We start from the raw sequence: 13,420 nt of genomic DNA, 5'->3' as shown, positions 1-13,420 counted from the left end.
TTAAAAGGACTAAGTTTCAAAATGTTTTATTCCCAAAAGATTTCTTTATTGACTTTGTATAATCATAGGTATTTCTATTCCTCCTAGACACAGCTATATATTCCTTTTGACACAGTCACACTATATTTGGTAAATCAGAATGAAGAACAAAACTTCCTACTTACTGGCCTTTTGTGTTCTGTAGGTGCCAAACAAGAGACTGTTATCATTAATGCATGAGGTACAGGCAGGGAATGACAGAGGACTTAACAGGTGGCCTGAAGTGAGAGGAGATGAAGCACAAGGGTGAGAAAACTGAAGGACCTCGCTAATTTTCTGGGGAATATATCTTTTTAATTTCAAATCTAGAGGTAATGTTGACTATGAAGTTAGGGAAAAGATGTGTTTGCCAGTCTTTCACAAGAACTCATAGTAGTTATAACTACCCTCAAGTCTTAGGCTTTTGCTCTGCTGCTCTGCTTGCCAGAAGGCTCTGGAAAACACTCCTAAGAAACACTCACCAGAGGACTAGACCCCAGTACTACCAGTATGAAAGAGATTTACCCTATCCATTTTAGGAGTATCTGAAAGATTCTTGTTACTTCTTGATCTGTGTAAAGAATACATTAGTCTAACCAGTCTAGGGTATGTTATTAATTACTCCTTTGGGCATGAAACACCATGTTTATCAGCTCACTCCATGCTGGCTTAGTTAATGGCAAGAATAAGAAATAAAACAATTTTCCATAAATAAGTTAACACACAAAACAACAAATAAATAAATAAATCCTAGATTATTCTAATCTCTAATTCAAGATTCTCTTTGGTTGCTTTGAGCACAGTTTGTGCTTCTAACACTTCACAAAGTTTGTGACTCAGCCTTCCCCCTCTTCTAAGGCTTACTCTTCATGCTTACAAGTTTTCTTACAATTACTTCTTTTGTAGTGCACGTTTCTAACGATGGGTGTTCTATCTCTCTTTCTCTTGAGGAGGAAATGTGAGATGGATGGACATGACTGAGTTACTGTATACATCTCTCCATTTCCAAGCTATGGTCTCCATTCATATTTATTTACTCCTTTATAAAGAGTGTTTCTTTACAGTTCATGCTGACTGAGCACTTGGGTGTCACCTGGAGTAAGACAAAAATAAATTATTTTCTTCTCACTTTTCTTCCATTTCTAATAGATTGATTAATTTCCACATCATATTAAAAAGGTGAGTTCTATTCTTTTCCTATGTATGAATATCTACCACGATTATATATTGATAATATTGAAAATAGAGATACAGGTTGCATTACAAGGACTTTTTTTAATTATTATTTCAAGTAAGGAAAACTCAAAATCCACTCTGAAACTCCATCCTCAGTTTACAAAATATGTGTAGGTATTGCTGCACATATCATATATTAGACTACCCACTGTTATGGAATCCTGTACAGCTGGAACATTAAATGGTGACAGCCAAGTTTTGATTGCAAAAGACCTTGGTCTGTGTAGCAAATGAAATTATTAATCTTTATTTATTCATGATGGTAGACTTAAAATTGTCAGTCAGACTTGTATGAAAATACAATAAAATACAGCCACTTCTTGAGCAGTCACACTTTATGCCAAAACTTTAAAAATAATATTAAGATAACTGCGTTTTTAAATGAAAAAAATGTAGACTCTCAGACAAGCCAGTGATTTAAACTCAAATTATATAATCCCTTGTTAAGAAAACACAACTCCAAAAAATATGTTTCCTATGTTTACTCATGCAATATTAGTGAGAATTTCTTTTTAATCAAACACAAAATAAGTTCCAATATTTAACTTTTTTCTATAACCAGATCCAAGTTTTCTAATCATTATCTGTTGCAGCATGATATTTTCAGAAGAAATGCCTGCTAGAAAGTTTAGACATGGTAGTTCAACTGTAAACTTCTGGGTACATCCATGTTGTATTATGCTTGGCTTAGAATGAGCAACTCCTGCTAGATTCAGCAAAAATAAAGCACAATGACCTCTTCAGCTGGACGCTTCAGCAGCTGGTCTATAACTTAAGCAGAGTTTTACTTTAAGCTTTCTAAACTGTCCTGGGGATTGAATAGACAACATATAAAAATATGACAGGAAGATGATGGATTATGGGTCATAAATCTCATTTCAGCCGTACAAATAAAACATCATGCTTGTGTGTTATGATAATACATTTAATGGACAGAAATTAGCAGATGTTGATTGCATTCTAGTGCGCACAGCATACCAAAAATCACAGAGGAATGTTTAAAAGATTGTAAAGAGAATGTACCATTGGATGACTGTAAAGTAGAATTAAAGTAGCAAAACCACAGGAAAGACAGTTTGGTAGTTGTCTGGCTTTGGTTTAATCGCTCCTCTCTGCCAAATGCAGTCATTAAAGTGTAACAACAATTGTATGCATTTTGGTTTAAAGTGAATGGTAATGCTTTTGCTGCCCCTTCCTAAGTAATACTTTATAGCTGTCAAAACATAAGGTTGTGGCAGACTCAAAATAAAACTTCAAGAAAAACAAGAAAAAAGTATGAATGAAACTCTGTTGTTCAGTGCTATTCAGAATTCTATAAATTATCCAATATAACATACAGAAGCATCAGGTTTTGGCCCTGCTCAGTTACAGCTTGGAACAACCTTTTATACATTATATATTTATGCACACAAAGAGAAATGCAGTTTCATACTTTAAAGATCCACATGTGAAAGCTTGATTTACTTCTTTAAAAAAAAGATTTGTGTGTACAGTATGTGTTGAAAACCACCTGAACCCTTTTTCCAGGCAGGTAACATTTATTATCAGGAGCCCATGAATCTTATCAATTTTAGGAATCTATTACCATTCACTGAATTTTAAAATTCCCTGGTTTCATGTGGGGCCACGTGCAGTAACTTTTGTCCTTGGCCAAACCCAGACTCAGTGACAAAACTAATGGGTGTGCTCTGTCTTTTCATTAACAAATTCATGAGATCTGGATATAAGCTTTTTCTTTACTGTTTGGCCTCCTCCCAATCATGTAACTAGACCATCTGTATAAGCAATATCTGCCATACATTTGTTTAAAAGTGGATTTAGAACTGTAGTCCAATTCAATCAGACAATCATGAGCTAATATATGTAGCAAAGATTGCTTTGTAGATGTATATATTATACTGAATTTGCATGTTCTTTGCTGGAAATACAGGAATTCTAAGAAAAAAAAAGTACAAATTATTGTAATGTAGAATAAAGATCCTACATCTGTGCTGTTGTTTTTATCACATTACATGCCTCACAATGCACGGCAGCCCATAGTAGGGTGTGTGCTGAGGTGCTAACAGACTAGTTTACATTTGCTCTTCTAATTTTTTTTCACGGCCATGGCTGTTGTAGGCTTGACTTATGACGGAAGAAAGGCATTTGATGAATGAGAAGTCCGTGAGTGGTCATTGCATGTAATATATTGTAACATGAAGACCTGTTATTGCAGTTTTGCAGTACAATTTAAAACAAAACCAGGGAAACCAGATGGTCACTGTCCATCTCCATTAATTCTTATACCTCCTTTCAGTGGTGGATCAGCATGAAGGGAGTTCCTGGAAAGGTTAACTGTAAGAAGGACAGTAGATGGTTATTAAGAGTAGACGCTTTAATTATCATTTTCACATTTTTTTATTTAGGCTTATTGCAAGAAATTTCTGTATCACAGAAAAACTCAATCACTTTTGAGCTATGCATTTTGTTTTCAAATGTCAATTTGAATCTTCTCCCAACGTCTCCAATGAAACAATCTGGCAGAAAGTATCAGGACATTATATTATGCTATTGTCATTTGTTTGACAGCCGAAAGTCATAGGAATAGGTGAGATTTTCAGGTCTCACAGTATTTCCATCTTTCAATACTTTGGCAATACCACAGATATTGATACATTTTAGTTATTTAAAGTATCTACAAATTGTACCCACCCATTATAAAATGACCTTGTGTGAAACTGGAAAGACTGTAGTAATTTGTCTTAAAATCTGAACAGTGATTATGGGAATTTGTACATTGTTTTTCCATTTGCAGTCTTAGCTTGTATTAGAATCAACATATTTTTCTATTACCCACAAAATCATTGGCAACATGGAGGGTCTGGATAGAAATTTGTTTCTCATTTACTTTTTCAATACAAGTACAGGAATCTATCCAATGAAATTTAAAGGACCCACGTTCAAAACACACAAAGGGATCTGCAATAACTGGCAGATATGTACAGCTCCTTGCCAAAGGAAATTGTGGGTAATAAAGGTTTACAAGATTCCAAGGACAGTAGCTGAACTTCATGGAAGAAGTGTGTTGAGGATTGCTAATAGAGAGAAGCCATATTTGTGTAAGGATGGCTCCTGAGCTGCAAATAGTCAAGGACTTGAAGCCTACCCAGGAGAAATAGCACACCTTTTTTTTCTCTGTTCCTACTCTTGTGAAGGCACACATTTTCGGTCATTACTGGAGAAAAAAATTCTCCTTCAGATGGACTTTTGGTCTGATTTGGTACAGCCATTATTTAAATTATTTTCTGGTTTTCATTTGACCTAGACTACTTCCTCAATGCCATACTCTTTTCTGTATTTGATTGATTCATAGGAGAAAACTTTTTTCAGTTCCCAGAATTTTCTTTTCATTGTGGTAACAAGTTAATGAATATGGTTTGCTGTTCTTTGGAGAATTTCTGAGCATTGCAAGGTCTTATGGTAGGTGGTGAGCTAAGTTGTATTCAAACTGATGTTTTATGCCTCTACCCAAAACACCTTTTTCCAGATTTATTGCTCATGCATTTACTTCAAAGTAGTTATTTCCACAGAAGAAAAATGTTATAAAATAAACAAACATAGTAATATGCAAATAAAATCTGACTGCAAATAAAATTGTGAAGTTTTAATGATCTATTGGTTTTAGGTATTTGGTACTATGCTATAAATCATAATTTGAAATGTGCATGCTTTTATTAGCTTTGCATGTATTTCTAAGATTAAAACTATCAGAGCTCTGTTTAAAACCTTTGGAATTACAAATAAAGAAGGAAAATAATCTAATAAATGTCATAAGCATTCAAAATCTTCCCTAGATTTTAATTCCTTATTTTGAGTCATTTTTATTATGGAAGTCAGACCCAATGACACGCACTATGCTCTATCCCACAGTTGACAATACAGTGCCATCAAAATCATAATTGTTGAAAAAAAGAAAGATTAAACATCTTACTCTACGAGTAATACATAATGTCATATACCTATTACTAAGAAGGCCCATCTTCTATGACCAAAGAGAATAACCTGATTTGAACTAGAAGAACTGAATAGAATTGTTAAGCAATCCTTTGCATTTTAAGCAACATTTAATTAGAAACACACTTTAACCACCAAAATGATAAAAATCCAAGAGATTAAAATTTGAGTGTCAATTATCATAAAATTCATCATTGTAATTCTTATTAAAACTCAGTGTTTAGATAGGTAATGATTTTATAATATGGTAATTTGCATAAGGAGCCCTGAGATGGCTTATTATTTCAATCCTACACAATTACAATTCTAGCTCCATACATCAGAGCTCTTAGCAATGTAAAATCACTGTGCTAATTAATAAGCCATTTACTGACTGCAGCTAGTTATGGTGGTCCTGCAGCTGACCTTACGGAAGATGAGCCATCTCTGAAGTGCCTGTGTGTAACTACAAACATAATGATGTGCCAGGAGGGAATCATTAAAAATAATTTACACAAGCCTTCATTTACAAGATCTTTTGATAGCGTGCTTCCCCGGTGTTTAGATCCACAGTGCAACCCCTACCATTTGGAAAGTGCCAAGCAGGAGAGTGAACGAGGATACCTAAGTGGTTAATTAAGAGCCATTCGGACGCCACAAGAGCCTCCTGAAAAATCCCTCTGATGTCTGCTGTGTCAAATGTCTCTCACAGGCAAAACCACAAGAGGTAGCTGCCATAGCAGGCTAATTATTGGGGACCAGGAGCAGCTGAGAATGGCCTGTCACTGAGTGCTTGCTGTGAGCACCCAAGCCAGGATGGAGCAGAGTATGTTTTTGTGTCATTGGACTTGAGAGAAACACTGGAAATGAGACACTGTGATAATCAGAAGCAATTGAATAAGCCATAAAAGTGTGCAGTTGTAGATGAAATTATTCACTTGTGCTGCTTGATGTATTTTGTAACTTTTTACACTTTACCATTATTCCACTTCCAACATGTGTTTTTTTAAGGCTTTCATGCTGAATGCTTTTAAGAAAACAATAACTTACAAAGGCCTTATAGGGATGAACAAAGAATTCAAAACATCAAAGATAATTTTTATGACATAAAAATAATTTCAAACTACATAAAAAGAACCAAAAAGATATTCTTTTTTTTTTTTTTTTTAAGAAAAACACATTTAATCACACTACATCATGAGACTACAGGAGAAAATGAACATACACAGAAAACAATCTTCTAATTTCAGCATAGTCAGAACAACTAACAAGACTAAAAATATATGTCACTGCCTTCCTCACAGAAGCTAGAAACGAACATCATGAAAACATGCAAGTCATAATTTATTTCTCCTTCAGCCAAGTCCCTGCAAGGTGAAGGAATGGAGCTATTTCCTTCTGTGGTATTTTATTAGTTTAGTGGTGTTCAATTGGTTTACTGACCTACAAGGGATTTTCCAAATCTGCATGGGGGATATGTGTTCTTTTTGCCAGCTTGTTTGTTCGTTACGCAGGTAAGAGCAAGTAGTTCATACTCCTAAGAGTGCAGATACTTTCCAAGCCTGCCTGATACCTTATAAGCTTATTTTCAGAGGTGTCTTGCACAAATGTTATGTGAGAAAGCAGCATGAGTGCATTTCTTGTGTGATCCTTTCTAGCGCGTTGTGGCTGAGGGCCAAGACTGGGAAGAATTATTTTGCTAAAGGTGAAGGCAGCAATGTAGTTGTTCTGTGCCTGTGTTTGTGAGTCTGCAGGTATTTGGGAGAAAGAGAGAAAGAGGAACCCACTGTGTGCTTGGCATCTTATCAATGATACTGACAGGGTTTATAAGTGTGTGTGTGTGATTTTTTGAAATATAGCCCATTTTGGCAACTTTATTGCAGTAAGAGAAGAATTACTTTTTTTCTAGATGGAAACCACCCCCTTCAGGATGTTTTCATTTGAAACGTATTAGACTTACTTTGTCTCATTTCTAAAAGACCTGCATAAAGAAATTCTGAAGAATTAGAAAATGCCTACCCATTTCTTTTATAACCGTGTCCTTTTGAAGAAGGAAAATGTTATTTTTCTAATAACACTACAAGTTTCTCAAAGGCATAAAAGAGATGGCTTGCTTTCTAAAACTCTCAGATCATTTTGCATAAATGAATTGAGTGGAATTCACCTCTCCTTGCTACAAGTAAGATGAATTGTTCAAGGCAATAATTTGGCCTCCTTTTGTAATCAGTGGAGACAGGCAGCTTCAAAATGGTGTTGGTTCAAGCCAGCCACATTATATCTCTCTCATTAGACAAGACAAATCACTTTCTCACCACAGAGTGGGACTCAGCAGCCAGGTTGGTCCCTTAAATTTTTAAGGTGGCTAAAATTCTGCTTTTCTATAGTTTGTTTATAATCTGCGGAGAGAATTGCAGCCATACTTCATAGAACAGGAGACGAAGACACACAGGAAAAGTCAGAGAAACAGTGCCTAGATCCTGATGACTTCCAGCTTTAACTGACTCTATACTGCTCATAAAATATAGTGAAAACATGGGGCAAAATCTCAGCATGTGGTTCCACGCTGCAGTCTTGCAGGAAGGCAGAACTGCATGGGGTGATGTGAATTTTCATGGCTATTGTCCTCTGCTGGAAACATGGAAGTCACTTGCCTCTGGACCATCATCACCTGTAACAGCTCCATACAGTTTAAACCAGCATTTCTTGTCAAACACTGACATGATGAAACTAATCGTCTGTTTAACTGACCCAGGCATACGCAGTGCTCTTGAAGAATTTTTTTTCAATCTCCTCCATTTATTGTGGCTGGTGACATTGTTGCTAGTTTTACTGGCAAACGAAATGAGAGATGATAGTATGTCAGTGACTTCACAAAATAATACCAATACCAAATTTGACCAAATTAGTTAGTGACTGGCTTATCACCAGTTCTGTACTATGTTGGAATAATTCTGCACAATTGAAAAGTTACAATCTGTAATCATCCTAATCTTTGATCTGAGGCACAAATAATAGCCAATACTGTTCAGGTGAATTACATAACCTGTAGATGTCACTGAATAGTACAAAAATCAGTAAAACAAACTATTTGAAATGCAGACTTGCAGTCTTGTCGTTAAAAAGGAAAAGAGATAACAGCATATTAACTATGATTTAGTGATTTTTTTCTGTATGTGCATTAAGAGATGCATGTTTGCCTGCAATTGTATGAAAAGGATCTTGAAGAGCTAGAAGTTTGAAGATAATTTGATAAATAGGTGTGCTTCTTTGCTTATTTGTCTGAGAGACTTTTTAGAGATACCAGAATGTTTAAAAGCTAAATACTCCGCTTTTCAAGTGACAGCAATCAACATGTCACACAAATTATCTCGTTCATCTAGGGGAGCTAAAGCATGCCGACCTACAAATAGGAAAAGAGAAATGAAAAAAACAGCACATGGCACTGTCATGACACTTAGAATAAACAGAAGTTCTTATTCTTACACACTTTTGCTGCTAACTTTGTTTTTAATATTTTGAGTCTTTATTCTTAATGTATTCTTAATACACCTAAGAGTATATTGACAATTAAAAGAGGTGCAGTGCAAAGAAAAAACCAATTATTTTATGGTGCAGCAAAGGACATTTTCTTGAGCTCGCAATTGTAGTGGCATTAGAAAAAGGAGGTAAAAAAGGATCAACCACTTCTGCTGACACAATGCTAATCCCCCAAAATGGAGACTATTTCCACACTTGAATTTACAGCCAAGTGAGCTTTTGAAAGGAAAAGGGGAAATTCATGCTTCCAATTAAACAATATTGTTTTTAAGGTTTAAAAAAATTGTCTTTTAAAGGCCAGCTCTGCTTGTCTTTATCATATACATAATCCCACTGAAGCCTGGAGAGTGCTCCTGTGAGTGAGGGAAATCCCAAGGAGTTTCCACAAGTATAAACATTGTGTTTAATACCTGCCCAGATGTTGCTCTGATTAACGTCAACAATAAAAGCTCTTGTTACTCTGAATGATGCAAGATGAGACCAGTTGTGAAGTGTTGGTGAACCTTTCTCAGTTCTGCTGGATTTCCACACATTGTAGATCAGGCCCTAAATTATCTAACTCCATCCTGGCCCCAAGTGTGAAGCCATTCCCTGGGGAAAATCTTCACTGAAATTCCTAATGTCTGTTCTTGGGAAAGGATTGCAAGAGCAGATGTTAGTGTTTGCCTTGAGGAATATCCAACATATTTGAACAATCACAACATACAGTGAGATGGAAAGGTAACACCAGAATAAAACAAATGTCTTTCTAAGTGCCTACTCTTCACTATGTTTGGATTATCTTATTTAGAAGGAAGTGTTGTATTTCCTGAAGATCATCACCTGCCATTAAAAGGGAATCTGTGACTGCACACCTGCCTCACTTTAAGAAGAGAATATCTTTGTGCTTTTTTTTTTCATATTGTACAATGAAGTAAAACTCCTTTTTCTCTTCTTTTGTCCCTGCCTTTTTTTTTTCTTTTTTGAAAGAAACTTCAATTCCATAAAGCCAAGAGCTAATAAATGTTTAATGCTTATATATTAAATGAACAAGTTCTATTTTTATAAATATAGCATAATCTTAGTGGCTTAACATGACTGTGACAAGCAACCTTTCTTTCATTTTATATAATCAGTATTCAATTCAGGTTTTTTTAATGAGATGAAAATTAAAGTTTCTACATTTAATACCATGTTTTCATGCTTGCCAAGCTCCAGGAATTTTAGTGAATAAATACTCCCAATGGACTGCCAGAAAATGCCTTCATAAAGAAGGCCATGAAAGGTATATTTAAACCATCCCCACAGCCACTACCTGAAATTTTAAGTCCCAGGCGAATTCCTTCTGTAGTCAACATGAATCTTTCCTGGACTTGATAAAGCTCTATCCAGCCTATGGTTCTTAGAGAAACAAATTACGCAATTGTCCAGTCAGCTGACATACAGGAATTTAACAGAGATCCTAGAGGTAAAGCAGGTTTTCAGCTTCTCTAATGCTACCTCAGCTGAAGAAACAAACCCAGCAGTATTTTATTCTAAATATATAGAATGAAACAACAGTGAGTTGAACAAATAAGTCCTAATATGAGTTGCATGTATCTGAAGCTTATGTATGAAATATATCTGATATGATAGAAAAGATTTTTCCTCTATTTTTCCCCTCTTAAAATTCATAAATACATAAGAAGTGATTGAACAAAAATGGGGCTGATCTTAATCACTTGAAAAGGTTAAACATGTTCTTGGCTCCAGCTAAATATAAACAAGACTTCATTTTTTTGTTCACTGTATTCTATAATAGTTATTTTATCTTCTTTGGCTGTTCCTGAAGAACTGGTCAGCCCTTTTAATTTATAGCAAATTCTTTTATTCATTGTTTTTCAAATGCATACAGTAACTTTTCAAACTGTTTTAGCCAAGAAATAAACAACAGAAAATGCAAAATCTATGTCCTAGTGGTACTCTTACATGTTTCAACAGAATGCAGCAACCTTTTTTTTTTTTCATTTTAGATTTATATTTAAGTTTGGAGGAGGTAGAAAGTGATCTAGAAAGGAATGGACAGCTTAATTACTTTACATTAGCATATGTAAAAACTTTCTTGGGTAAGTTGCTTATTATACCATAGATATTTACAACACAGAAATCACTTGTAGTAAGAACAGATGACTATGAAAACATATTCTTTCTCTGATAATGATTTTTGAGTCACGCTGAGGATGTCTGAACGATTAAAAACTTCATCTAGAATCTATAGAAGTCAAGCAAAAAGTCTTTTCATTTGGTTTTCAGGCAGGCCTGTATAGTAATAATCAATGACTTACTCAGTTCTGGAAAAAATGAGTTTTCCACAGCATAGAAAGGTAAAAGAAAATATTTGTATGAAATCGCATGAACAAATTATTTATATGAAAGCATGATACAATTTTATAATTAACCACACGGGGGGGATACTAAGTGGAAAAGCATTTTGGGGAATGGAGAAGCTGGTGGGATGGTAGTTGATGAATTTTGTTCTTAAAAATGTTCTGATTACATTTTCTCATCTTTACCATATGCCACAATGGTAATAACAGTTAGAACTTGGAATAAAAGGCATACTGTTTCTGGTTCTACTTTCTTATCCTATGAGATCTGAGTTTTTATTTCTCGACTTATTATCAATGGAAGCAAAAATTCTGGGTTTTTTTCTGCCTTTTCTTTTCAGTCTCCTATTCTGGTGGTCAAGGGTGTATACAGCTCTTAGTTTTCCCTTTGCGTGGCACAGTCATAATAGTATTAAATACTTGTTATCGTATATCATGCAGTTACCAAATTTCCATGAATATGGTGACTACCTGGTGGTAGAGAAAAAATTATGCTGAAATGAAGCTGTCTTGGTTTAAAATGGAATGACAATGTGTTTGAGTACCAAAACATTTTAATGTTTAATTAAAAACATAGATAATGAAATTTTATGAATTACACAACTTCCCTGTTATGTGGGAGAAACAGCATAATACAGAAGAAAGTGGATGGTTTCAGCCGTTATCACCCATTCCCTGTAGCTACAAGCACCCTTGTTCTCTCAAGCATCTCCAGAGGTCAAAGTAATGGTCTCAAACCCTGGTACAGTGCTGAGGGGTCATCCTGAGTGTACAGGCTAGGTGGAAAACCTCTGATTCTTGACTGTCTTGTTCTTAAACTTGGTGGCTAAAAACTAGTTCTCGCTGTTGCTGGTGCTCACAATCTGCTCCTTTTGAAGAGTCTCCACACGTTCACAAGTTTCTCAGTGATTGACAGGTTGTTTATGCTGAAGTTATTTCCTTATTCTTGTAACTAGACTATTCCCTTATCCTATAGAGTTAACTTAAGGTCATGCATATTGACCTTAACACTAACATTAACACTATTGTCAACTAAACCAAACTTATTCTAATTGCTACAGAAAGAAAAGGAGGAAAAAGGTTCCCTTGGGGAATAATCATCTCCTGTGTGGTGCAAGTGTATTTGGTCACACTTCCCTCTCCTTATCTCTGTGCTTAAATCACATAGCATCTAGTGCAGGTACTGTATCTTATAGCAGAGAAGTCTCCATATATAAAAGGAATTCTCAAAAGGATAGTGGAGCCTTCATCGTATCATTCTCCTTTATCTTGTGCTGGCTCTGGAGCAGAATGGATGTACATCTTGTAGATATACCAGTGGAGTATGGAAATATGCAAGTTTTAGAAAAAGGTGGATATGGAAGGGGGAAAAAAAAGGCAGGTTTGTTCTATTATTATTTAGACCTAACATAAACAAGACATTTCTTGCAGTATTCCTGTGTTCAAAACAATATATTGAGCAAAGATATTGAGAAGCATCTGCAGAACAACAACAAAAAAAAAAGGTTAAGGGGAAGCAGGAGGCAACTACTGCTTCTGAGGAAGCAGAGGTGGTTCTGCTGTTAGGAGGCCAGGAGGTACCTGCAGACCATCAGTACTGTAGAGAATCAAAGGATCACTACCTTTCTTTGTTACAACTGAGAGCAGAAGAGGAAGAAGCTAAGGGAAATGGCACGTAAGGAAGACCATACAACCCATTCAAGTACTGTACAAGCCAAGTTCCTTCATTTGTATGGAAGCTTGATTGTTTCACAGAGACAGTTTCAGACTTATATGTTACTGTGGGAATGGCATGACCAGCCAGCGGAAATCAGTAGACCTTTCTTTATTCTGCTTGTGTAAGAGGATTTATACTGCTTGTTTCCATGTAAAATATACAATTTCAATTATGTGCTTTGCACAGGAGGACGAATGCATAAATGACTTAGCATGAATAAATTTATACTCTGAAACTAGTTAAGGAATAGAAAAAACCTAAGGTGTAAAAATCCAGTTGATTGAAAACGTGGTTTTGCCTATCAAATAACATTTCAGAAATTTTTCACAAAGACTACCAAATTTGAGCTAGATCATTGACATTTCAGGTTATCTCTGAACTGTTAACAAGGATTCTTGCTTTACAAATGTAAAACTGAAAAATACGTGCTTGGATGTTGTTGTGGTTTAACCCCAGCCAGCAACCAAGTATCACACAGCTGCTTGCTCTACCAGCTTGCTCTACCACAGCTCTACCACACTCCCACCATGCCCCAGAAGGATGGGGAGGAGAATCAGGAAAAAAGATAAAACTCGTGGCTTGAGATAAGAACAAT

Source organism: Falco naumanni, chromosome 3 (genome assembly GCF_017639655.2).
Source record: "Falco naumanni isolate bFalNau1 chromosome 3, bFalNau1.pat, whole genome shotgun sequence".
Lineage (NCBI taxonomy): Eukaryota > Metazoa > Chordata > Aves > Falconiformes > Falconidae > Falco > Falco naumanni.
The sequence above is the reverse complement of the archived record's forward strand: the minus strand, read 5'-3'. Positions refer to the sequence as shown.